Genomic DNA, 27,186 nt, shown 5'->3' on the forward strand with positions numbered 1-27,186 from the left:
TCTCCTTCTTGTCATTCTGATGAAGAGAGGTTGCGGGGTTTCCAGAGCCCAAATTATTGACTGGGTCCCAGGCCGTGCCCCTTGTTTTATAGGGATCTTAGGGATGTGTGCTTCTTCTTTAAAGATTTTATTTATTTATTTATGTGGCAGCCAACCAGCGAGAGAGGGAACAGAAGCAGGGGAGTGGGAGAGGAAGAAGGAGGCTCCCAGAGGAGGAGCCCGATGAGGGACTCCTTTCCGGAAAGCCGGGATCACGCCCTAAGCCGAACCGGGATCACGCCCTAAGCGGAAGGCAGGCGCTCAATGACTGCGCCACCCAGGCGCCCGGGTTGTGGGCTTCTTGATTTTTCAGCCTGCCTTCTGGGGGAGGGGCCTGCCTCGCCGATACTCAGGCAACCCTGTTTGGGTAGAGTCTCGGCGTCCCCTGCGAGGGGGGATGGGGATGGGCACTCCCTGAGCCGGTAATTCCAGGCTTTTGTTCTCTGGCGCCTTTCCCTGGCTGTTTGCTGTGCCTCTTCTGAGAGTCAGAGCAGCAGCGGCCGAATTTCAGCCTCTGTCACGGAACAGAAGGATTGCGGCCCGTTCTCTACTAATGTTCTGGCCACTTTAACTCTGTTTCTGTTGGTGCTGTTCAACCCTACAGCATCCTGGGATGTGCGCCCCACACCCGGCGTCCCAGCCCTCACTTCCAGGGCCGGCGCGTCTCTGACCTTTGTGTTTCTAATGCCGCCAGCAGCCCCGCGCGCTCCCGGGTCTCCGGTCTCAGTCTATGCCCAGTGAGCACACCGTGATTCCGGAGTTTCGTGAGAAGCCTGGTGGCGCGCGTTCACGGCTCACCGGTCTCAGTCCGCTCTCTCGCGGGTGCCGTCCCTGAGTCCGCCCGCTCCCCTGTGCAGGTGGCTGCCGCTTCCCGGCGCCCAAACGTGGCGGCTCCCTCCCCCTTCCGTTTATCTTCCAATATCTGTGCATGGTTTACAGCTGCCCTCTTGGTACCTCAATACTCAGCGCTGGAGATGTTCATTTGTAGAGATCCAGATGCGTCTTCCTGCGTCTCAGGCTGGTTCCGTGGTTGTTTAGGCTGGTCTGGTACCTATCCAGCTCGACTTGGAGGACCGGCTGAAAACGGTGTCTCCTACTCCTCCGCCATCTTAACTCTCTCTAGCATGGTACTTTTATATTGTTACTTTGCTTTGCACCTATATAAAGTATTTCCCTAACTAAATTAGATTACCATCGCCATGAGGAAAGGATATGGCTTTTTTTCTTTTAATCAATTGTTATATCCTCAACATTTAGCATAGAGCTTGGCAGAAAGCCCACCTGAATAAATGCTTATTGTGTGGTAGATGGTGGTGGTGGTGGTGGTGGTGATGATGATGATGATGATGCCTCCTACTCTATTCTCTGCTGCTTTTGTAAAGTGGCTGCAATATATATCAATTTATAAAAGCATTAATTGCATTATAAAGCTGGCAAGTACTTCTCAGATAATTTGATTCCACACCATCATCTTCTGGATGGTAAAGCTGAGGTTCAAGGGAGAGGAAACGATTTGCCCTAAGCCAGAGTTACCAGTTAGTGACAGACACAAGGCTAGAACTCAGAATTCTTTCTAGATCATTGAATTGAACAAATATTTATCAAGTACCTACCGTGCTAATTACTATGCTGGTTGTTGGGAACATATCTGTGACCAGGACTGTGTCCCATCTTTTCATGCCACTTACATTTTAATGGTAGGGAGAGACATAAATAAACATATAGGCAAACAAACAAAAATAAACAGTGATGACTGATATGATGGAAATAAAAGGGCAATGTGAAAGACTAACAGAGTGAAAGAAGAGGTAGGTAACTTAGGTCTTCTGAGGTAATAGTTAAGCTGAGTCCTGCACGATGAGAAGGAGACAACCAAGGCAAGTTATGGGCAAAGACAGCTTCAGGTACAAGAGTAATTGCATAGGCCCTGGGGTGGGAATGAGTCTGTTTTGTTCTAGAAACTGAAGGTATGGTCAGTATAGCCAAAACATAGTGCCTGAGTGAGGGGGCGGTAAGATTTGAGGTCAGAAAGCCAGTCAGGGGTCAAATCACATAGCACAATGTAGGCTATAGTAAGGAGTATGTATTTTAATTTTATCACTCCGCTTATGCCTTAAAATGACCATTTGGGCTGTTGTGGGGAATACTAGTCTATACAGAGAAGGACAAGGGTGTGTCAGAAAAATTAACCAAAATTGGGAAATAGGTAAAATAGGTTACTGAACCACCTTTCACTGCAGTGTGGGGCTTGACTTTCTGTCATATAGGCTATTGTACAGTCCTTTGAGGCAAGTCCTTTAACTTGTAGATTGTTGCCCAGTAGAGAGGCAAATAATTTTTTGCCATTTCCATTGTAAAATATAACCCCAAATTATAGTTGTGGCCTTGTTGGATATTAACTAGTTTTGTATCTAACCCATAAATAATATCCCAACATTATTTATAAGTATTTAGCTTCTCAAATGGTCTCTGGATCAGATTTAAAAATCTTACTGGTTCCTACAAAAATTAATGAATTCACCCACATCTTTGACATGTGTTTATTTGAATCACGAATTTATCTTTTTGAATATTAAACTTTAAGAGGTGGAAGCAGACAGAATAGTTAGAGGGCAACTGGAGTAATCCAGATAAGCTGTGACAATGTCTTGGACTAGGGTCGTGATAGCGGACATGGTTGGAAGCGATTAGATCCTTTATAGGTTGGAGGCAGAACCAACAGGACTTCTGATTGATGAAACATGGGAGATCAAGGGAAGAGTAATCAAGAAATATCCCTAGGTTTTTGGCCTAAGTAACTGCTAGTGCCATTAACTGAAATGGGAGAGATTGGGTGGAAAAGTTTGGCAGAGCATATTAGGTGGACAGTCAAAAGTTCAGTTTTAGATATGCTAAAGTCAAAGACATCAGTTAGTTTTCCATGTGGAAATGTAAAACAGGCTCTCGGATATATGGGTCTGGAACTTAAGGGGGGATTCTAGGCTAGAGATCAAAATTTGGGTGTCATTAGAATTTAGACACTGTTTAAAGCCTAGGCCTAGATGGAGCTGGAGTTCTTAAAGGGATTTAGGGAAAAGAATGGGTATTATTACGCTCTATTACATATTCAGTACATTTAGGGCAGAGCCTGGAAATCTCCAATTCTGTCACATGATGCAGGTGGTGATTCTGACACTGAGAAACGTGACCTAGACAGAATTTGGCAAACTGTTTTCTGTTAAGGTCCAGCTAATAAATATTGTAGGCTTTCTGGGCTGTACAGTCAGCTCTGCCACTCTAGCAGGAAAGCAGCCATAGACAGCACATAAATGCCTGAGCATGGCTGTGTTCCAGTAACATTTTATTTATGGACTTGAAATTTGAATTTCATATAATTTTCACATGTCACAAAATATTATTTTTCTTATGATTTCTCCCCCCATTTTAAAATATAAAAACAATTCTTAGCTTATAAGCCATACAAAAATTGGCAGCAGGCCAAATTTGGCCCATGGGGTGTAGTTTGCTTATACATGATCTAGATCCATGGTCTGTCAAGAGACATACGGGAATAGTGGTTTTTTAAAAATTTTTATTTATTTGAGAATGAGAGAGAGTGAAAGAGAGCATGAGCTGGGGGAGAGGCAGACTCCCCACTGAGCAGGAAACCTGAAATCATGACCTGAGTGAGCCAAAGGCAGATGCTTAACCGACTGAGCCACCCAGGTGCCCTGGAATAAAGTATTTTTTTAAACATTTAATTTCCATTAAAAATTTCTAGTTTTGTAATCTCTACAATGTGATCATCATAATCACACTTAAATGTAGCTCTTTCCATGTGGAAGCACTTTACATATATTAAATCATTTAATTCTCACAAAACCTCTTGTGTTAATAAGAATAGTCTGATCCCGTGATTAGTATCCTCACGTTATAGATGAGGAAACTGAGGAAAGGATGGGTTGAATGAGTTGTCCAATATTTCACAGTTGGTAACTAACAGTCAAATTTTGATTCCAGGCAGTTTGGTATCAAAATCTATCTCTTAATATGTGCATATTGATTCTCATAGGTAAGTATTTTTCTCTTCCCCGATCTTGTCTCTCTCTGTCTCTCTCTCCTTCTCTGTCTCTCTCTCTCTCTCACACACACACACATATGTCCTGAACTACCTCACTACACTCTATACCATTAAGTGCTTTTAGATCTTTAGCTTTATGAAATTTCTATCAATCAACTTTTCTTATTAAAGCAATCTAGGTCTTTAAAAACAGAAACATTGCTGACAAATGTCAACACATAATAACATTTTTGAAATAAAATAGAGCATCTGGCTCTGAGAGGAAAACATTTCAGAAACCTGGATTTCCTTATTATATTTGCTTAAAGGGAGCTGTAACTCAAGCTGCTTGCCTGCTCACCCTGATCAATGAGGATTTCTGTTTGTTAAATAAGTGAAATGCCTAATTTTATCTGTTTTCCTGTGTTATATTTTGTTGAAGTACAATGAATTTGAAGGCCACACTATTTGGAGGCGTGGATCCTTTTAAATTTCCCCCAGATCCTTTTCTTAACTCTGGCTCCAAATCTGATGTGTTTTCTATAAGATTTGCAGGTAGGAAAAAAGAGAAAGATACTGGGTAAAGGTCAGTATGGGCGTGGGGGGAGGGGGTTTCTGTGCAGAACTGCTCTGCTCGGTCTCCTCTGGAGTATGACAGATGGGGAAGGGTGCCACTGTTGCGGGCACAGGCAGAGCTCCAAAGCTGTAAGGTCAGCAGGAGGAGGCAGTGTCAATACCAGAGAAGATAATTATTCTCAGCCTGTAATCTCCCACCCTCACATTCCCTTGTGGCTGCTTCCTGTATATAAAACAGGTCTCAAGGGTGTGTGGGTGGCTGAGGATAGAGGAAGAAAGGCCTTGTACAATGTGTTTGCCCCTAGCTGGTCCAGAGGAGAGCTTTGTGGAGGTTTCACTAAAACTCAAGGAAGGAGAGAGATGTTTGCAGAATGACAAGTAGTGGAACTGTGCCAGAGAAGCCAAAGTCAGAACGAAGGGGAGATCCTGAACTCCTTGAAATGCTCTGGATACAACTCCTTTGACACAACCAACCTTATCCACCCCGACAAAGGCCACCTCTTGCTCCCATATCCTCAATCCAAAGGCTTTTGGGTTGTTATACACTGGAAGCCTATGGGACCAAGGGAGAAGGGGATAATGCTAAGAGGATCTGCATAGGGGATCCTACAAAGTAGAGTTGTTTGAATATCAAAAAGTAGAGAAAACAATAGGAGACCAATCACAAGGAATGGGACAGAGCAGAGTATCCTGGGGAACATTGGAAGAGAGAGATGCAGGAAATGGAATATAAAGCAACTATGGTTTCTCTAAAAGGGGGCTTTTGCTTTATTTTTCATCTCTCAAAAGGTGTCAACTTAAGAAAACCTTACAGCTCCTGTAAGCTGCTTGCTTTCAAAGGGAAATGCATTATTTAGGAGTGTAATGAATAGTTTATCAAACCTCCCTCCAACAGGGTTGCTGCTTAAGCTGGGAGTAATTGGCCAAGAGCAGAAGGGGGGAGGGCCCTTTCCTCTTCTTTCTTCTTCCCTCCCCTTCTCCAGGACAAATGTGGGAGGGCGAGGGTGACTGCCTGGGGTAGATCTTTCATCCCAAATGGGAAGAACAAACAGGTCAAGCCAAAAACAGAGGTCATTCCTAGGACAGGCCTGCAGGAGGAGCCAGTGCCCTTCAGTGGAGCAAGCTCTTTTGCAAAGGGAGGCTCTTACCTGAGAGGGCTCCAAGAGGCCTCAGATTTCGCCCTGAATCCCAGACTCCCAGCGAGAGCAGAGGCAGCAGGTACTCCCAGGCCATTTCGGTCTCCACTTTTCCCTGTTGCAAGCCTTAGAGTCTTTCGGGGTCTGTAAGTTGAAGGTTGTCTAACAGAAAAAGAAGTGCAGCATAGCATCCAGCCACAAAGCTATGTGTCCAATCTTACCTCTGAACAATCTTGCTTCACCCCCAATCTTCCCTCACTTCTCCACTTCCTTTATCTCACAAACAACAAAATAACACTCACCTACCCACGCCCACACAGCCACACACTTAATGGAAATGGCAAAAGGATGGGCCCAACCTTATGAAAACAGATTCCATGCTGAAGAAGCTGCATCTTTTTAATGGCAAAAAAAGAAAGGACCTGATCAGAGTTGTAAAATCACTGACAGGATTGGAGGAAGACAGACGAGAATTATAGTTGGCCTCAGCCAGATCAGTAGATGAGGTGAGACGTAATATGATGCAGTGCTTCTCTTTTGTTTGCCCAATACAGGTTCAAATCAGGACTGTGCTCCTACACTATTTGACCTTGGGCCCTTCACATAACCCCTCTAAGACTCCGTTTCCCTGTCTATAACTTGGGGATGGTAATAGCTCTCTCACAAGAATATTGTGAGGATTAAACAAGCTATAAAATGCTTGGCCTACATCAAGCATTTGGTAAATGCTAGATGTTGCTGTTGTTATTATTATTATCCTTCCCCCACATTTGTCATAGATCACATGGGGGACTGGGTAGAAGAATTTGAATGGCTCTGGGAAAATCCACTCTTTACTGCTGGAGAAAACAATTTGTGTCCAGATCCTATGTCCTGTCTCTTCTAGGCACTGGATTGTTTTTCTCACCAAACCATTCTGTTGCCATTCTAATGCACTCTTGCTCTTTCTCTTGTTCCTTCTCTCTGTCCCCCTTTCCTTTCCTTCTGCCACATGTGTTCTAGGACAATTTTTCTGAAGTGTTTTGAAATGTCTGCTTTATAGTACCACATTCTACTACTAAAAGATTTGCATTATATTACTAAGCCTAGTTGACCAAAACTTCATTAGCTACTGTTCTAAACCTGACTTTACTTTGCACAAAGAATAGATTAACTACACAGACACAAGCACACTCACATGCACATGAATAATAAGTGTCCCAGTTGACTCCTGTTCTTCCAAAAGATTTAGAAAATCATTTAGTACAATTATTCCTAATACATTGCCCATCAGCTCTAAGGCAGTTGTGAAAAACAGCTGCAGTCATTTTACTCAAAGTAATGGATTAAGATGATAACTATGACAAGATCTGCCTAGCAAAGTTAACATTAAACTAACATGGTTCTTTTCCGTCATTTGGAATTGCCTCTTTTGACAAAAGAAATGTTCTGAGTAGGAGCATGTTAGTCTCCCAATAAGTGAGAAAAGTTGCAAACGTGGGGTATTTGTGTAGGAAGCTCATAAGTTCAGTTGCCTAAGGACCCTGGCAATTGTGGCTGGACGTTTACTGCTCAGTGCCAGAGTGTCCTCTGTGCCTAAGGTGTGGCAAGCTTGCTGTTACCTGAAGAGCTCCACATAAGTACGGATGATCTTCGGGCTTCTGTGTGTGAGGAGCAAAGTCTCTGTGGCCAGGAGGCTTTCAAATGCCCACTAATAGGCATTGTTGTTGGTTTGTTCATTCATTAACCTGATGTTTGCACCTAGCATGCACTATATTCTAGGCAACCGAACTACAGAAAGGACTAAAACATGGTCCCTGCCCTCAGGGAGCTTATAGTGTAGTCATGGAGACAGGAACATATAATGAGTTGAAATTAAGAGGCAAACACTGTATATGTCTGGCATATGCTGTGGTAGGTTCTCCATGCCATCTGTCTTTAATTATCTGACCAATTTCATATAGAAGAACAATTTGATTTGCCCTCCATAGCTGTTCAGGGCCGAACTAGGAACTAAGAATAAAAATAATTTCACGATTTGAGTGCTGCTTTTGTGCTTGGCACTTTACACGTATTACTTCATTTAATCCTCATAGCAACTGTATTAGTCAGCTAGGACTGCTATAACTGGGTGGCTTAAACAGCAGAATTTTATTTTCTCACAGTTCCGGAGGCTGGGAAGTCCAAGAATCAAGGTGCTGGTTGATTCATTTCCTGGGGAGAACTCTCTTCTTGAATTGCAGATGGCTACATTCTTGCTGTATGCTCACATAGCCTTTCCTCAGTGTGTGCTCATTGAAAGGTGGGGAGCAGAGAGAGAGAGAGAGATTTCTCCCCTGCTCTCCTTACAAAGTCACAGTTCTATTAGATTAAGATTCCACCCTTATGACCTCATTTAACCTTAATTACCTCCTGAAGACCCTATCTCCACATATAGTCGCATTGGAGGCTAGGGCTTCAACCTATGAATTTTGGGGGGAGACACAATTCCAACCATAGCAGCAAGCCTGTGCCTTAGATGATGTTATCCCCATTTTCCAAATGAGGCAACAGAGGCTCAGAGAGGTTAAGTGACTTCCCTAAGGTTACGCAGCTAAGAAGTTGCAGAGATAAGATTCTAGGTGTAGCTGACTAAAGGGCAACTGCTTTCTGTTACATTCTGTTGTCTCTTGGATCATTGGTAGCTCACACACCACTGGGTAGTAGATTTTGAGTCAAAATAAGAGAAAGTTTTGATGTTTGGAATGATTAGGACTGGTATCACATTTTTAAGATAATGAGGTCTCATCACTGAAAGTTAACACTTTCAGAAGAGGTCAGATGCTGCAGAAGAGAATCTTGGACTGCGTAGAAAATTGTACTGGAACAATAATTCTCAGTGTGCCAAGTAAGGAGGTGGGCTCTGGGATGCTCATACCTACCCCCTGATCAATCAGAGCCACTCAGTATTCATCTACTACGATAATGTGGTAATTTTTATTGAGCATTTACTAGGTACTATTTAACAAGTTTCCTGTGTGTTTACTCATTTAATCACCACAGTAGTGCTCTGAGGTAGATACTGTTATTACCCCCATTGTACAGGTGGCAAAAAAACAGAGGCCTGGAGAAGTGAAGAAACTTGTCCAAGGTCATGTAGGTGAGGTTAGCAGTAGAGCTGGCATTTGAACCTAGGCTGTCTTGGATGTACTCCCTATGCAGTATGCCAACAAGTTTTTCTATTTTATTAGAAATAATGGGTTTCCTTGAAAGAATTCATATGGATGAAGAGTGATATGGATAACACTTTTTGAAAATTACTATAATTGTATCCTCACAGGTTTCAAGTTTCATTGGTTCAATCATCGTCCTCCATGTTGGGTTGGTCAAGAAACTCCTATACTCTTTCTACCCAGGTAAGACCTTGGTCTCAGCCTCTAACTATAGACTTGAATCTTGCCCTTGACTGCTAATCTAGAACTTGCTGGGTTTGACCCTGGTTGTATTTGCTAACTGGCAAGTTGCTGCAACCTGACCTAGTCTTCCAGTTCCAGACTTTACTCTCTGGCTCACAGCTCTTGACACCAGTCTGTGACATGTCTATACACTAAAAGTAGCTGGTCTACTGGTTCCACTCAGTTTGAGCATAAATGGGTATTAAGGTTCATTGGACACATTTGGTGAACTGGTGGAGCACATAAGCCCAAAGAGCCTTCTGGGGGAGGACTTTTCTCCAGGGAAGAAGGAGCCAGGTGGGAGTGATGAGACTGACCCAGTGAGAAAGCCCTAGTCATCACACTGGAGGGGAATAACCATTGTGCAACATGGTTGTTGGTCTCTTAGATTTGTCTCCTGGTCAAGACTGCCATGGACTCATGCTTCATTGTTGTGGGGAGTAGGAGGCTTATACATAAAAAATTAAGAGTACTTGCTCATGTAAAACTCCATATAACAACTGGGCACCAGCAGTGCTGCTTAAGTATGGCTCTAGCAGAGCCAAACCTGAATGACTAAGTCAGTCATTTAGCTACCACTTAGTTATCAACATGGATTGAACCTCCATGGTGTTCAGAGTCCAATGCTTGTTTTTTTGTTTTTTTGTTTGTTTTTGTTTTTTCTTTTTTGCAGAGCAAGGAATATACATTTTTACTGGAAAGGGGATATAGAATAGGGGAAGAACATGGTCTTTATCTGGCAGTGTCAGCAGAGAGTGAGGGAATAAAAATACAATATTAGAGAATGCATGACCAGAAAGCACCTAAATATACATGAACTGCATATAACCTTGTTGTCAGAGATTCAGTTTCCATATCTTCTAAATATGGCTATTAATATCTACCTTGCAGGGTTGTTGGGTGAATTAAATAAGAAAATGTATATACATGAATATAAAATGGCTAGTTCAGTGCCTGTTATATAAGGGCACTGATAAATGGAAGACCTTATTTATTAGTAGTACTAGTAGTAGTAGTAATACAGGTAGTAGTATAATTATTATTAGCACCCACAAAATATATCATTCTAAGTTAGCAAAGAACATGAATCTAGAAATAATCTGAGTCATGGTTATGTTTTGTTTGTAAGTATTAACTTTAATAGCTTAATCTATGTGGTCTTTTTATTGAATATACTCTGGATGTTATTTTTGTCTTACTAGCTGGATAGGTAGTTCCTTGAGAACAGAAATTTCTCTCCATCAAATTAGAATCTTGCTATGGAAAAGAATATAAAGTCTTCCCAGCTCTATTGAAGAGTTCTGTAATCAGATATGGAACTACCTGAAATCTGGATACAAGTCTCTGCCATTGGACGTTAGGTCTCTCCAAGGACATAGAACCATCATCCTCCTCCTTTTTATTACTAGGGAGTTGGTATCACAAGTCATTTAGTATTATATACTGCAAGTGACTTAATATTACTGGTAGACTGAACTGGAGTAAGAAGACAGGAAAGAGATGGGATCAGATAGGGTCCAGAAGCCTCATCATAGTTGAAATTCAATGGAATATAAAAAACCATTTTACTATTCAATATTTTGCAGCTAGCAAATATTTCCAGACACCTCACTGAGATGTTTTGCTTAATTTCTAAGCCTGGGCTCATTTTAGGACCTATCGAATCCATGTGTTTCCAACTGATTTACATTCAACACATCAAGATGTTGTTTTGTAAGAGAGATTTGATGTCCGAAAAGCCCACTGAGCTCCTTTTATGAACATTTTAAATCCTTTCTCTTTGAAGGGATTGAAACCTGGGCAGTGCTCCCTGTTGTTTCTGTTCTCAGAAGGCCAGAAGGTGCTGGAATAGTGGAGGGTCCTGGGATAGCCTATCTCATATAGAGTGACTGGTGATCTAGAGTAGGTGAGAGACTGAATAGAAATGTGGATCAGGTGTGGATGGAATATATTCTTTGTGTGTGATAGCTAGACAAACATCTGAAATCCCAAATATTATCTATTAAAACTAGTTCGGGCCCTAGCTCTTTCAATGAGTCTCTCTTCTTTCTCCTTCAAACTTTGCCTTCCTCAGTTTTTAAACTTTCATTCAAAAAACCACAGTGCTAGGCACAGAGAAGTTGCTTGACTGAATGTTACTTTGGTGCAGGCGTATGGAGTGTGCCTGTTGGAAGAGTAAAAGAATGCAAAAGGCATGAGAAGCCATTAGAGTTGAATGGACATTAGGTACAGAGCACCTGATTCAGTGGTCCTAAATACAAATGCCCATGGGTGAAGCTGGTGGGTGGAAGACACTAGGGAGTAGAGGGCACTTGGGGGAAGTAGAGCATACAGTCTCCATCTATAATTACTTAAAAAAATTGAACACCAAGCAAGCCAAGCAAAGTATATTAATGGACCCTGTTCACCACACAGATCTCTGTCTTACAGAATCTTGGTCTAATTCAATCTTCAAATTTATCAACAAAGAACCCTAAGGCTTGAGAACTGTAAAGTAAATTGTCAGAAGGTGCCCAGCTAGTAAATGGCAGAAAGAGACTTGAACTTTAAGCTTTTTGAACATAAGCATTTCAAGTCTAGTGCTTTTTTTCATTACACAATGATGCCTCCTTAGGTTGAACCTTATAAATAAGAAAATATAAGAGCTATACACATGAAACCAATAAAGGAAACTCATATGAATCATCACAATGTCCAGTGCTGGTACTTTTGTGGGGAGAAGACTTTCAAATTTACAAAGGAGAAAAAAATGAAGTAATGGCCTGGCATCAGAATTAAGGCAACAATTCATGGCAATAGCCAGTCCCTCTGAAAAGTTAGTTAAGGGAGTCTGAGTCAAATTTTTAAGGGACAGTTATCTATGGTTGATATTTGAATTAGTGGTTGGGAAGCTTACCTGAAATTATCAAAGCTAATAATTAGAGGAGAGAATATTTGCATTTATCTGGAGGCTTTGATTTTAAGCCATGCAATGTACACATGTGCACACATGTGTGCATACTTCTGTGTGTCTAGAATTATAAGTTAAATACTACTGTATGCCTAAGACCAGATGTTTGACCGACAAGAAACTAAGTTACACTGTACAAGTATCTGATGCCATATATATATATATATATATATAGAGAGAGAGAGAGAGAGAGAGAGAGAGAGAGAGCGCGCTAAATTTTGACAGACAGCTTCTCCTGGAGAAAATTGTACCACCCACAAGTATCACAGTCCTCATTTAATTGCTGTCTAATTTTTGCATGCAGTTAGAAGTTGATATTATGTGCACCTGTGAGGTATCATTTCAGGCCCTCTGTTTTCCTAACCAACTCTGTGCTGTAATTTTGAGGATTGACACTGTTCAATAACACCCCCCAAAGGATAAAATTTTAGATAAATTTAAGGAACCCATAAAGTAGATTACTTTAGGGACATAGTCATCTTCTACATATCGGGGTGGCAGGTTCAAATCTCAGTCCACAAATTTTTTCCTCTCCATTTTCCAAGCTTTTGTCCAGGAGGCAGGTTGCAAAGATTTTCTTGCTAGGTTCCAGTCACATTTATAGTCTCAAAATTTCCCTGTCTCTTCCCTTTTCATGGCAAAGGGTCTTTTCTAGTCTGAGGAAATATGAACTACTTCCCTCCTCCATAAACATGTTAACTTTGTACTCTGTCCTGTCTAGTGCCCTCAGAAACTAAGGTTTTGGGCACCAAAGCTGAAGAACTTTTTTCTGTTTTTGTTTAGTCATATCCCTCTCTATGGAAATGAAAATAGAACTGCTGAACTGATGAGTTGGGAAAAGAGTGGTGGTTATTGGGGTAGAGACTGGACTACCAGGAGAAAAATAATTTCAAATGCTATCATCCTGATCTAAAACTTAAATGATCTAAAAATCATCATGAGAGACTATGGACTCTGAGAAGAGGGGTGGGGGAATGGGATAGGCTGGTGATGGGTAGTAAGGAGGGCATGTATTGCATGGTGCACTGGGTGTTATACACAACTAATGAATCATCGAACTTTACATCAGAAACCAGGGATGTACTGTATGGTGACTAACATAATATAATAAAAATATTATTATAAAAAATTATCATATGGTTTCTCTCATCTATGGAATATAAGAAGTAGGAAGATCGGTAGGAGAAGAAAGGGAAAAAGAAAGGGGGGGTAATCAGAAGGGGGAATGAAGTATGAGAGACTATGGACTATGAGAAACAAACTGAGGGCTTCAGAGGGGAGGGGGTGGGGGAATGGGATAGGCTGGTGATGGGTAGTAAGGAGGGCATGTATTGCATGGTGCACTGGGTGTTATACACAACTAATGAATCACAGAACTTTACATCAAAAACCAGGGATGTACTGTATGGTGACTAACATAATAAAATAAAAAAATATTAAAAAAATAAAAATAAAAATCATCGTGATGATCAGCATCACTATTTATTCTTTGTTACCTAAATACTCCTCTTGATCTATTATGTGCACTTTGAGTTATTTCTCAAGGACCAAAATCAAACTTTTCTGGAGCTAGTCCTACCATTCTTATTCTCAAGGAACTGCTGGGATTCTGAGGTGGAGCATCAGGGGTAGTCTATGGCCAGGGAACTAACTAGGCAAAACAGACCACAGGGCAATCAATTGATGCCAAATCTTCCTTGCACCTCTCACTTTAGTGTCTAAAGTCATTGCCTTGCTTAAAGATGTTGTTTAAAGGATTCCTTTTTGAAAGGGCTAAACTACTCTAACGATTCTGAAGAAGCAGTGTGTGTACTTCTTGGTTTGCTTACGATTTCTAGTTGGAAATCCAGATACCTTTGCAAATCTTTTCAAACCTTAACACTTCTTGTAGAATATGTGTGTGCACATGCATGCATTCACATAAGGAGGTAGGTCAGGAAGGAACACAGACAACAGACAGAAAAGAACCAGTTAGGACAATACACAATAAGGGGCAATAAAAGACTTCTCAAATTTCAGAAAACCAATAAGTACTTGAATTATGGGTAAGAGCAACGGAATGGAGCTGATGCGTGGAGGGTTAAAATAGGAACATTGGCTTTGTTTTCAATAAGAGACAAGAGGCTTGCAGGATAGGGGAGAAAAGAAGCTGCAAATGTTAATTGAAGCTCATTGCCCCTTCTTTGCTCTCCTCTCACCCTACCTCCTCATCCCGTGGTGAGAAATAATGATCATGTTCTGCACTTGGAAGATTGGGTAATGGGAGGCATGGTGAGAGGAAATGGCTTTCTCAGCTAATTGTTAGCAGAGGTTGAAGGACCCATAAGTAGTGGCTCCTGGGGTGCTTTCTCATACACAATTCCAAAGCAGACGCTGGCTGGTTAACTCAGCTGGTCAGAATCCTGTGTTAATGAGACCGTGATTGTAGGTTTCTTCTCTTTTGAGCCAGGTAGCTTTACTCTGTTTTCAGATATAGACTGAACCGAGGCCATGAGTTTTAAAACTAAGGGTAGTCTCAGTCCTAGGCCCTAACCCTTGTTATGGGTTAAGTTCCTTACCCCAGCCATAGATTGAACCTCTAACCCTGGTTAGCTACTTCGATATATGGGTCAAAAAGGGACCAGGAAAGAAGGTACGGACATTGTAGTGTGTCTCTACTACTTCTACTAAAAACAAAAACCAAAAAATAACCCTCCCCCCAAAACTCAATAAACCTACCCTGCTAATAGGACAGGAGTGGCCTGTTTTCATATGGTAACAAATGCTACACATATGCTTTTATACTAGAAGCTGCAGGACTGGAGTGAATATGGATATGAGAACTATTCCCCCTAGCTCAGAGGATAGAAGCTAGGATAAAAGTGATAAGATCTCTTTTTTTTAATGATTTTTTATTATATTATGTTAGTCACCATACAGTACATCCCTGGTTTCCGATGTAAGGCTCGATGATTCATTAGTTGCATATAACACCCAGTGCACCATGCAATATGTGCCCTCCTTACTACCCATCACTGGTCTATCCCATTCCCCCACCCGCCTCCCCTCTGAGGCCCTCAGTTTGTTTCTCATAGTCCATAGTCTCTCATGTTTCATTCCCCCTTCTGATTACCCCCCCCTTTCTTTATCCCTTTCTTCCCCTACCTATCATCCTAGTTCTTATGTTCCATAGATGAGAGAAATCATATGAGAGTTGTCTTTCTCTGCTTGACTTATTTCACTTAGCATTATCTCCTCCAGTGCCGTCCATGTTGCAGCAAATGTTGAGAATTCGTTCTTTCTGATAGCTGAGTAATATTCCATTGTATATATGGACCACAACTTCTTAATCCAGTCATCTGTTGAAGGGCATCTCGGCTCCTTCCACGATTTAGCTATTGTGGACATTGCTGCTATGAACATTGAGGTGCATATGGCCCTTCTCTTCACTACGTCTGTATCTTTGGGGTAAACACCCAGTAGTGCAATGGCTGGACCATAGGGTAGCTCAATTTTTACCTTTTTAAGGGACCTCCACACTGTTTTCCAGAGTGGCTGTACCAACTTGCATTCCCACCAACAATGTAGGAGGGATCCCCTTTCTCCACATCCTCTCCAACAATTGTTGTTTCTTGCCTTGTCTATTTTTGCCATTCTAACTGGCGTAAGGTGGTATCTCAGTGTGGTTTTGATTCGAATTTCCCTGATGGCTAATGATTTTGAACATCTTTTCATGTGTCTGTTAGCCATTTGTATGTCTTCATTGGAAAAGTGTCTGTTCATATCTTCTGCCCATTTTTTGATTTGTTTTTTTGTTTCTTGTGTATTGAGTTTGAGAAGTTCTTTGTAGATCTTGGATACCAGTCCTTTATCTGTAGTGTCATTTGCAAATATATTCTCCCATTCCGTGGGCTTCCTCTTAGTTTTTTTGACTGTTTCCTTGGCTGTGCAGAAGCTTTTTATCTTGAAGTCCCATAAGTTCATTTTATCTTTTGTTTCTCTTGCCTTTGGGGATCTGTCATGAAAAAGGTTGCTTTGGTCGATGTCATAGAGGTTGCTGCCTATGTTCTCCTCTAGAATTTTGATGGATTCCTGTCTCACATCGAGGTCTTTCATCCATTTGGAGTTTATTTTTGTGTATGGTGTGAGAGAGTGGTCAAGTTTCATTCTTTTGCATGTAGCTGTCCAATTTTCTCAGCACCATTTATTGAAGAGACTGTCTTTTTCCCACCGGATGTTTTTTCCTGCTTTATCAAAGATTAGTTGCCCAAAGAGCTGATGGTCCATTTCTGCGTTCTCTATTCTGTTCCACTGGTCTATGTGTCTGTTTTTGTGCCAGTACCATGCTGTCTTTGTGATCACAGCTTTGTAGTACAGCTCGAAATCCGGCATTGTGATGCCCCCAGCTTTGTTTCTCCTTTTCAACAGTTCCTTGGAGATTCGGGGCCTTTTCTGTTTCCATACAAATTTAAGGACTATTTGTTCCAGTTCTTTGAAAAATGTCCTCGGTATTTTGATCGGGATAGCATTGAAAGTGTAGATTGCTCTGGGTAGCATGGACATTTTAACTATGTTAATTCTTCCGATCCATGAGCATGGGATATCTTTCCATCTTTTTATGTCTTCCTCAATGTCTTTCAAGAGTGATTTATAGTTTCTAGAATATAGGTCCTTTACGTCTCTGGTTAAGTTAATTCCAAGGTAACGTATGGTTTTTGGTGCTATTGTAAATGGGATGGATTCCCTAATTTCTCTTTCTTCAGTCTCGTTATTCATGTATAGAAATGCAACTGATTTCTGAGCTTTGATTTTGTATCCCGCCATATTACTGAATTGCTCTATAACTTCTAATAGTTTGGATGTGGATTCTTTTGGGTTTTCCAAATAGAGTATCATGTCATCTGCGAAGAGAGACATTTTGACTTCTTCTCTGCTGATTTGGATACCTTTGATCCCTTTTTGTTGTCTGATTGCTGTTGCAAGGACTTCTAGTACTATGTTGAATAATAATGGCGAGAGTGGGCATCCTTGTCGTGTTCCTGATCTTAAGGGAAAGGCTTCCAGCTTTTCCCCATTGAGAATAATATTTGCTGTAGGCTTTTCATAGATGGCTTTTATGAGATTGAGAAATGTACCTTCTATTCCTACACTCTGAAGGGTTTTAATCAGGAAAGGATGCTGTATTTTGTCAAATGCTTTTTCTGCATCAATTGAGAGGATCATATGGTTCTTGACTCTTTTCTTGTTGATATGATGTATCACGCTGAATGATTTGCGAATGTTGAACCACGCTTGCATCCCAGGTATGAATCTCACTTGGTCATGGTGGATAATCCTTTTTAATGTACGGTTGGTTCTATTAGCAAGGATCTTGTTGAGGATTTTGGCATCATTATTCATTAGGGAAATTGGTCTGTAATTCTTCTTTTTGATGGGGTCTTTGCCTGGTTTGGGGATCAAGGTAATATTGGCCTCATAGAATGAGTTTGGTAGCTTTCCTTCTGTTTCTATTTTTTGAAATAGCTTTAGGAGAATAGGTATTATTTCTTCTTTGAGTGTTTGGTAGAATTCCCCAGGAAAACCGTCCAGGCCTGGAGTTTTGTTATTTGGAAGGTTGTTTAAAAAGTGATAAGATCTCTTTGAAAGGGTATCTGGCATTCCTTGTATTTGTTAAAGGGACAAATACAAATATTGTCTAGTATAACTTACTCTACTTTCTTATGTTCAAAATTCCATGGCCAGTGGCCATTTGTGAAAATGGCACCTAGTACTGAAAACCCCTTTTATTACTGAATCATTTACCCCATGAGTGTGCCAAAGCATCTGAAACCTCGAACATTACAGTCACTCTTTGGGTTTTGACATTTAGTAGCCCTTGTTTATCTGAAACGTCCCAATTATATAAATATTGGAAATTCAAGTGCTTTTGGCTAAGGAATCTAGTCTGAGTAACCAAAATAAAATATTTCCAGAATTCAAACCAGTCCAAAAATTTGTGGGTAAATTGTACAAGAGGTTTAACTACAAATTGGACAAAGAAGACTTAAAATGGAGTAAATCTCATTTGATAGTTAAAAAAAAATTAATGCAATTTTGAAATCTTACTTCCAACATTTTTAAAAGGAAAAGGAAAAGGAAAAGCTAATTTTAAATACCTAAAGGGCAACCATGTTAAAAGCAGGGAGAGGCAGAGGGTGACCACTTCTGATAGTTAAAGCCTAAGTGATAAATTGAAGTTGGCTAGAAGGTATAGAGTATTTCACACATATTGCCCAGGGATAGGCTTATAACCCATTTGAGTTTTTTAGTTGGAAGTCTAGCTATCATAGCATATATTTTCAAATATTGATATTTCTGATTACAAAAAGGCTCACATCTATTAGGGAAGTATGGAATATGGATTGCTGGAAAAGATGTTGGGACTATGAAAGACCTCGATGTGAGACAGGAATCCATCAAAATCCTAGAGGAGAACACAGGCAGCAACCTCTACGACATCGGCCAAAGCAACCTTTTTCATGACACATCTCCAAAGGCAAGAGAAACAAAAGATAAAATTAACTTGTGGGACTTCATCAAGATAAAAAGCTTCTGCACAGCCAAGGAAACAGTCAAAAAAACTAAGAGGCAGCCCACAGAATGGGAGAATATATTTGCAAATGATACTACAGATAAAAGACTGGTATCCAAGATCTACAAAGAACTTCTCAAACTCAATACACAAGAAACAAATAATAAAATGGGCAGAAGATATGAACAGACACTTTTCCAATGATGACATACAAATGGCTAACAGACACATGAAAAAATGTTCAAAATCATTAGCCATCAGGGAAATTCAAATCATTAGCCATCAGGGAAATTCAAATCAAAACCGCACTAAGATACCACCTTACACCAATTAGAATGGCAAAAATTGACAAGGCAAGAAACAACAATTGCTTGAGAGGATGTGGAGAAAGGGGATCCCTCCTACATTGTTGGTGGGAATGCAAGTTGGTACAGCCACTCTGGAAAACAGTGTGGAGGTCCATTAAAAAGTTAAAAATTGAGCTACCCTATGACCCAGCAATTGCACTACTGGGTATTTACCCCAAAGATACAGATGTAGTGAAGAGAAGGACCATATGCACCCCAACGTTCATAGCAGCATTGTCCACAATAGCTAATTTGTGGAAGGAACCGAGATGCCCTTCAACAGATGACTGGATTAAGAAGTTGTGGTCCATATATACAATGGAATATTACTCAGCTATCAGAAAGAACAAGTTCTCAACATTTGCTACAACATGGATGGCACTGGAGGAGATAATGCTAAGTGAAATAAGTCAAGCAGAGAAAGACAATTATCATACGATTTCTCTCATCTATGGAACATAAGAATTAGGAAGATCGGTAGGGGAAGGAAGGGATAAAGAAAGAGGGGTAATCAGAAGGGGGAATGAAGCATGAGAGACTATGGACTCTGAGAAACAAACTGAGGGCTTCAGAGGGGAGGGGGGTGGGGAATGGGATAGACCGGTGATGGGTAGTAAGGAGGGCATGTATTGCATGGTGCACTGGGTGTTATATGCAACTAATGAATCATCAAACTTTACATCAGAAACCAGGGATGTACTGTATGGTGACTAACATAATATAGTAAAGAAACATTAAGAAAAAGTTGGTGGGACTATAAAAGGCTGTTTTCTGTATCTTCAATCTCTTCTGTTTTTAATCAGTCTCAAGTACCTTGACTCAACATAAACAAAAGAAAAACTGTCCTTCAATACCATATTCCCATTCCTAGCCAAATGTATCAAAACAACAGGGTAAACTCACTATCTCCAGTCCCTCAACTACGTTTAATATTACATTTTAAATTTATTGAGGTATAATTTACATATAATAAAATGTTTACTTTTTAAGTGTACATTAACGAGTTTTGACAATTTTTTACACCTGTGGTGTGTAACCATCATCACAGTCATGATACAGAACATTTTTATCTCCATAAAATTCAGTTGCTCCTTTCCAGTCAATCCTTCACCTCCCAGGCAATGATTTATCTGCTTTTTGTCACTATAGATTAGTCTTTTCTAGAGTTTTATATCAACGGAATTAATGGAGTATAGCGTGGGCATTTTTACATCTGACTTTGGATAAGTATAATGTTTTTGAGACTTATCCATGTTATAGCATGTATCAGTAGATTGTTAGCTGTAGGTTTTTTAAAAAAATCATTTTATTTTATTTTCATCGTGATAAGTGTACTCTTTAATCCTCATCCCTTATATCCCCCATCCTCCAACCTATTTCCCCTTTGGTAACCATCAGTTTGTTCTCTCCAGTTAAGAGTATGTTTCTTGGTTTGTTTCTGTCTCTCTTATTTTTCCCCTTGCTTATTTGTTTTGTTTCTTAAATTTCACATACGTGTAAAATCATATGGTATTTGTCTTTCTCTGACTGGCTTATTTCACTTAGCATTATACTCTCTAGCTTCCATACATGCCATTGCAAATGGCAAGATTTCATTCTTTTTATGGCTGAATAATTTTCCATTGTGTGTGTGTGTGTGTGTGTGTGTGTATGATATGTGTATATCATATACACATACCACCTCTTCTTTATCCATTAGTCTATTGATGGACACTTGGGCTGCTTCTGTAGTTTGGCTATTTTAAATAATGCTGCAATAAACATAGTAGTTCATGTATCCATTTGAATTAGTGTTTTTTGGGTAAATACCCAATAGTGTGATTACTGGATCACATGGTAGTTCTATTTTTAATTTTTTGAGGAACCTCCATACTGTTTTCCACAGTGGTTGCACCCACAAACAGTTGTAAGAGGGTTCCTTTTTCTCCACATCCTCACCAACACTTGTTTTTTGTCTTGTTGATTTTAGTCATTCTGACAGGTGTGAGGTGATATCTCACTGTAGTTTTGATTTGCATTTTCCAGATGATGAATGAAGTGGAGCATCTTTTCATGTGTCTGTTGGCCATCTGTATGTCTTCTTTGGAGAAATGTTTGTTCACGTTTTCTGCCCGTTTTTAAACTGGATTATTTTTTTGAGTATTGAGTTTTATAAGTTCTTTATATCTTTTGGATTCTAACCCTTTATCAGTTATGACATTTGTAAATATCTTCTCCCATTCAGTCTTTTAGTTTTTTTGATTGCTTGCTTTGCTGTGCAGAAGCTTTTTATTTTGATGTAGTCCCAATAGTTTATTTTTGCTTTTGTTTCCCTTGCTTCAGGAGACATACCTAGAAAAATGTTGCTATGACTGATGTTAGCCATAGGTTTTTTATATATACCTTTTATCAGATTGAGGAATTTCACTCATATGCCAACTTTCCAAAGAGTTCTTGTAAGGAACGGATGGTGGATTTTGTCAAATGTGTTTTCTGCACCTTTTGAGATAATCAGATATTTTTTACTTTTTTAGTCTCTTCATATGGTGACTTATTTTGATTGATTTTCAAATATTAAGTCAATCTTGCAATACTGGGATAACCCCACCCCCCAATCATCATGTATTGTCTCTTTTATATATAGTTAGATTTAGGTTCTTAAATTTTGTTAAGACTATATCTTTCCATGAGGGATATTGGTCTGTAGTTTTCCTGTAATATCTATGTCATGTTTTGGTAATAGGAATGCTGGCCTCATAAAATGAATTGGGAAATATTCCTTCCTCTTTAATTTTTGAGAAGTATTTGTGTTGAATTGACATTATTTCTTCTTTAAATATTTGGTAGAATTCCCCAGTGAAACCGTCTTGGCCTGGAGTTTCTGGGAAGATTTTTAACTACAAATTTAATTTCTTTAATAGCTATAGGTTTATTTAGGTTATCTATTTATCCTTGAGTGTGTTTTGGTAGTTTCTTTCTTGCAAGGAATTTACCAATTTCACGTAAGTTGTCACCTTTATTAGCAAAATTTCTTCATGATATTCTCTTAATGCCTTTTAATATTTGTAAAATTTATACTAATGGCACCACTCTCATTTCTTATATTGGTAATTTGATTTTTCCTGATCAGCCCAGCTATAGGTTTATCATTTTTATTGGTTCTTTCAAGGAATCAGTTCTTGGTTTCATTGATTTTCTCTATGGTTTTTCTGTTTTCTATATCATAGATTTCCATTCTGATTTTTATTATTTTCTTTATTCTGATTATTTTGGGTTACATTTGCTCTTCTTTTTTCTAGTTTCAAATGTAGAAGACCTTTCTTTCTCTCAAATATATGCATTTAATGCTATAAATTCCCTCCTAACTACTGCATTAGCTACCTTCTACAAATTTTCATATGCTATGTTTTCATTTTCAATCAATTTAAAATGCCTTGTAATTTCCCTTTTTATATTCTTGTTTAACCCATTGGTCGTTCATAAGTGTGTTGTTTAGTTTCTAAACATTTGGAAACTAATGTGTATTATTGCCTCTCATCCTTTCATCCTTTATGGGTGCCCCCCCCCCAGGATTGGGTAGTTTCCTCACACTGGATGTGCTAATCAGTACTCCTCTGAGTATTCAAGGAGGACTCTCTACAGCTCTCCAGAGTTCTCTGCTATCGAGAAGCTTGCCCCATGAACTCTAGTCTCCTGACCTCTCTGGACTTCTGGCTCTATCTTACCAACTCAAGAATTCTGTTAAGCTAGGACTGGGTTTCCTCTCCTTGTGCCACAGTATAGAAATTCTTTCCATGTAGTAAGCTGGAACAATCATAGGCATAGGGCTCACCTCATTTATTTCCCATCTCTCAAGGATCACTGTCATTTGTTGCTTGATGCCCAATGTTTGATAACTATTGTTCCATATATTTTGTTCCTTTTTGTTAGTTGCTTCAGGCAAGAGGGTATGTTCAGTCCCTGTTAGCTTATCTTGATGAGAAGTGGAAGTCCCAGCAACATTTACTTTTAAGTACACTCAAATTAGGCTTCTATGATCATGAGACTGAAACTTCCCTGGAAGGAAAAACCAACATTTTATTGACAAATTCAATGCATGATTTGTAACCTTTTATTTTACCTTTTGGTAGCATTTGACCCTGTTAGACCAGTGCTTTCATCTTGAAATACTCTCTACCTTTGACTTTTGTGAAATTACACACTGTCCTAGTTTTTTCTCCAGCCTTGCTGGTACCCCTTCTCAGTCTATTTCATAAACTCATTTTCTTGGATTTGTCTCTTTAATATCAGTATTTTAAAAAACAATAACAAATATTAAGTGAAGCATGCCTAGCTGCTAGATGCAGTGCAAAGTGATATAGGGACCTCAAACTCAACATACCTCAAACCAAAAATCATATTCCTTTACTTCTGACCCTGACCTCATAATTTACTTTTTCTGTGTTTCTTCTCTGAGGAAATGTCTTCCAGTGGTCCCAGCTGGAAACTTAAGAAAATCCTTGGTTTTACCCTCTCTGTCACCATTTGTCTTTTTCCATTCAGGCTGGTATAACAAAATGTAATAGACTGGGTGGCTGATAAACAACAGAAACTTATTTCTCATGGTTCTGGGGATTGGAGTCCAAGATCAAGGCACTGGTGGATTTGGTGTCTGGTGAGAGCTCTCTTCTTGGTTCATAAACGACCATCTTTTTGCTGTATGTGACCTTACATGGTAGAATAAGGGGAGGGGTCTCTTTTGTAAGGGTTTTATGAAAGATAAGGGCATTAATCCCATTCATGAGGGCTCTCAAAGGCTCCACCTACAAATACCACTACAGTGGGGATTAGGTTTCAACATATAAATTTTGCGGGGCACATAAATATTCTGTCAGTAGCATTGTGCTCCTGGGCCCCCCCAAATTTATGTCCTCTCATATACAAAATACATTCATTCCATGTCAGTAGCCTCCAAATTCTCACCATTTTCCAACATCAACTTAAGAATCTAAAGTCCAAAGTCTCATCTAAATTAGATATGAATGAGACACAAGATACATTCATCCTGAGGCAATTGTTCTCCAGCTGGGACTCTCCAAGGTCAAACAAGTTATGTTCTTCCAAAGTACAATGGTGAGACAGTCGTGGGAAAGACATTCCCATTCCAGAAGGGAGAAAGAAGAAAGGAGTGATAGGTCTTGAGCAAGCCCAAAACTTACCACATCACAGCACTTTAATTATAATTGCCTATTTAGTTGTTTCCCTTTCTAGCTTGCCTTGAAAGCAGGGACTCTTTCTTGTTCATCATTATATTGTCAATGGTGAACATGATTTCTAGTACATAGCACATTTTAGGAACAGATTTGTAAATGACAAATTTGACCTACATTTAAGAGGAATTAATACCTTTAATGTGTCTCAGAAGTACCCCTAGGTTGCCCTCAGATTTTCTTCTCTATTCCTACAGGAGGTATGGATGAGGGAGAGAGTACTTTTCAATGGAATGATCAGTGAGGCTTCCTGGGAAAGTGAATTTCAAGCTGGATTTTGAAAAACAGAAAAAAATTTTGACAAGTGATCATGGAGAAGGGCATATTCAAACCCAGGGAACAATTTGAGCAAAGCAAAAAGGAAAACATGATTGTGTGTGGAATGTTTGGGGATGAGTTAATGGTTTAGTGTAATTAGAAGAAAGGGTTGCTATTATATGTAGAAAACCCTAAAGACACCACCAAAAAACCACTAGAACTGATAAATGAATTCAGTTAGGTCACAGGATACAAAATCAATATACAGAAATCTGTTGCATTTCTATACATTAATAACTGAAACAGCAGAAAGAGAAATTAAAAAAAAAACAATCCCTTCACAACTGCACCAAAAATAACAAAATACCTGGGAACAAACTTAACCAAGGGGGTAAAAGAACTGTACTCCAAAAACTATAAAACACTGAGCCAGGAAATTGAAGAAATCATAAACAAATGGAAAGATATTCCATGCTCATGGAATGGAAAAACAAATATTGTTAAAATGTCCATACTACCCAAAGCAATCTATAGATTTAATGCAACCCCTATTAAAATACTAACAGCATTTTTCACAAAACTAGAATAAACAATCCTAAAATTTGTGTGGAATCACGAAAGACCCTGAATAGCCAAAGCAATCTTGAAAAAGAAAAACAAAGTTGGAGATATCACAATCCCAGATTTCAAGTTATACTACAAAGCTGTAGTAATCAAAATTGTATAGTACTGGCACAAAAATAGACACATGGATCCACAGAATAGAATAGAGGGCCCAGAAATCAACCCATGATTACATGGTCACTTAATCTTTGACAAAGGACACAAGAATATGCAATGTGAAAAGGACAGTCCTCCAACAAATGGTGTTGGGAAACCTGGATAGCTACATGCAAAAGAATGAAACTGGGCCACTTTCTTTCACCACACACAAAAATAAAATGGATTAAGGACTTAAACATGAGAACTGAAACCACAAATACCCTAGAATAGAGCACAGGCAGTAATTTGTCTGACATTGGCCGTAGCAACATTTTTCTAGATGTGTCTCCCAAGGCTTGGGAAACAAAAGCAAAAATAAACTATTGGGACTACTCAAAATAAAAAAAGCTTCTACACTGGAAAGGAACCAGTCAACAAAACAAAAAGACCACCTATGGAATGAGAGAAAATATTTGCAAATGACATATCTAACAAAGGGTTAGTATCCAAAATATATAAAGAACTCATAGAACTCAACACTAAAAAAACAAATAATCCAATTAAAAAGTTGGCAGAAGACATGAACAGACATTTATCTGAAGAAGACATACAGATGGCCACCAGACACATGAAAAGATGCTCAACATCATTTATCATCAGGAAAATGCAATTCAAAACCACAATGAGATATCATCTCACACCTGTCAGAATGGCTAAAATCAGAAACAAGAAACAATAAGTGTTTTCAAGGATGTGGAAAAAGGAATCCTTTTACACTTTTGGTGGAAATGCAAACTGGTGTAGCCATTGTGAATACAGTATAGAGGTTCCTCAAAAATTAAAAAATAGAACTACTGTGTGATCCAGTAATTCTACTAGTGGGTATTTACCCAAAGACTATGAGAATACTAATTTGAAAAGATATGTGCACTGTTGTTTATTGCAGCATTATTTACAATAGCCAAACTATAGAAGCAGCCCAAGTGCCCATTGATAGATGAATGGATGCACACACACACTGGAATATTACTGAGCTATTAAAAAAGAATGAAATCTTGCCATTTGCAACAATATGGAAGGATCTAGAGGGTATAACGCTAAGTGAAATAATTCAGAGAAAGACAGATACCATATGATTTTACTTGTTTGTAGAATTTAAAAAAACAAAACAACTGAACAAAGAAAAAAGATACAAACCAAGAAACAGACTCTTAACTACAGAGAACAAACTGAAGGGAAGTGGGGGGGGTAGGTGAAATAGGTGAAGGGGATTAAGAGTACATTTACCTTGATGGGCATGGAGTAATGCATAGAATTTTTGAATCACTATATTGTACACCTGAAACTAATATAACACTGCACATTAATGATACTAGGTTTAAAATGGAATTAAAAGAAAGGACTGATACAGGGGTGTGTAATAAGAGATGAATCTAGAAAGGTAGATTGGAGATCTGAAGTTAGAAACTTTGAGTGGACATGCAGAATTTATTCTGTGGTCTCTGAGAAATGTTTTTCAGATGTTTATAATGTATTACAAACTTCTTAATGCTTTGAAGGGATTGGGCTATCTTTTTTTTTAAAATAATATTTATTTTGTTATATTAGTCACCATACAGTACATCCCCAGTTCTTGATGCAATGTTCCATGATTCCTTACTTGCATATAACACCCAGTGCACCATGCGATATGTGCCCTCCTTAATACCCATCACCGGCCTATCCCAATCCCCCACCCCGCTCCCCTCTGAAGCCCTCAGTTTGTTTCCCAGAGTCCACAGTCTCTCATGGTTCATTCCCCCTTCTGTTTACCCCCCTTCATTCTTCCCTTCCTTCTCCTACCAATCTTCCTATTTCTTCTGTTCCATAAATGAGTGAAACCATATGATAATTGTCTTTCTCTGCTTGACTTATTTCACTTAGCATAATCTCCTCCAGTCCCGTCCAT

The 27,186-nt window shown here is 39.4% G+C and overlaps 1 protein-coding gene across 2 annotated transcripts in view; it reads left to right on the forward strand.

The window, feature by feature from the left end:
• SMARCA1 (SNF2 related chromatin remodeling ATPase 1) overlaps positions 1-27,186 on the forward strand; it is a 734,807-nt gene that overhangs the window by 485,646 nt on the left and 221,975 nt on the right. For both annotated transcript variants that reach the window (XR_015723364.1, XR_006777961.2), the window contains one exon: positions 9,089-9,164. The gene's annotated coding sequence lies outside the window, so the exon portion shown is untranslated. The remainder of the gene's footprint in view (positions 1-9,088; positions 9,165-27,186) is intronic.

The sequence above is a fragment of the Ursus americanus genome, chromosome X (genome assembly GCF_024610735.1).
Source record: "Ursus americanus isolate L20-20 chromosome X, mUrsAme1.1.p, whole genome shotgun sequence".
Lineage (NCBI taxonomy): Eukaryota > Metazoa > Chordata > Mammalia > Carnivora > Ursidae > Ursus > Ursus americanus.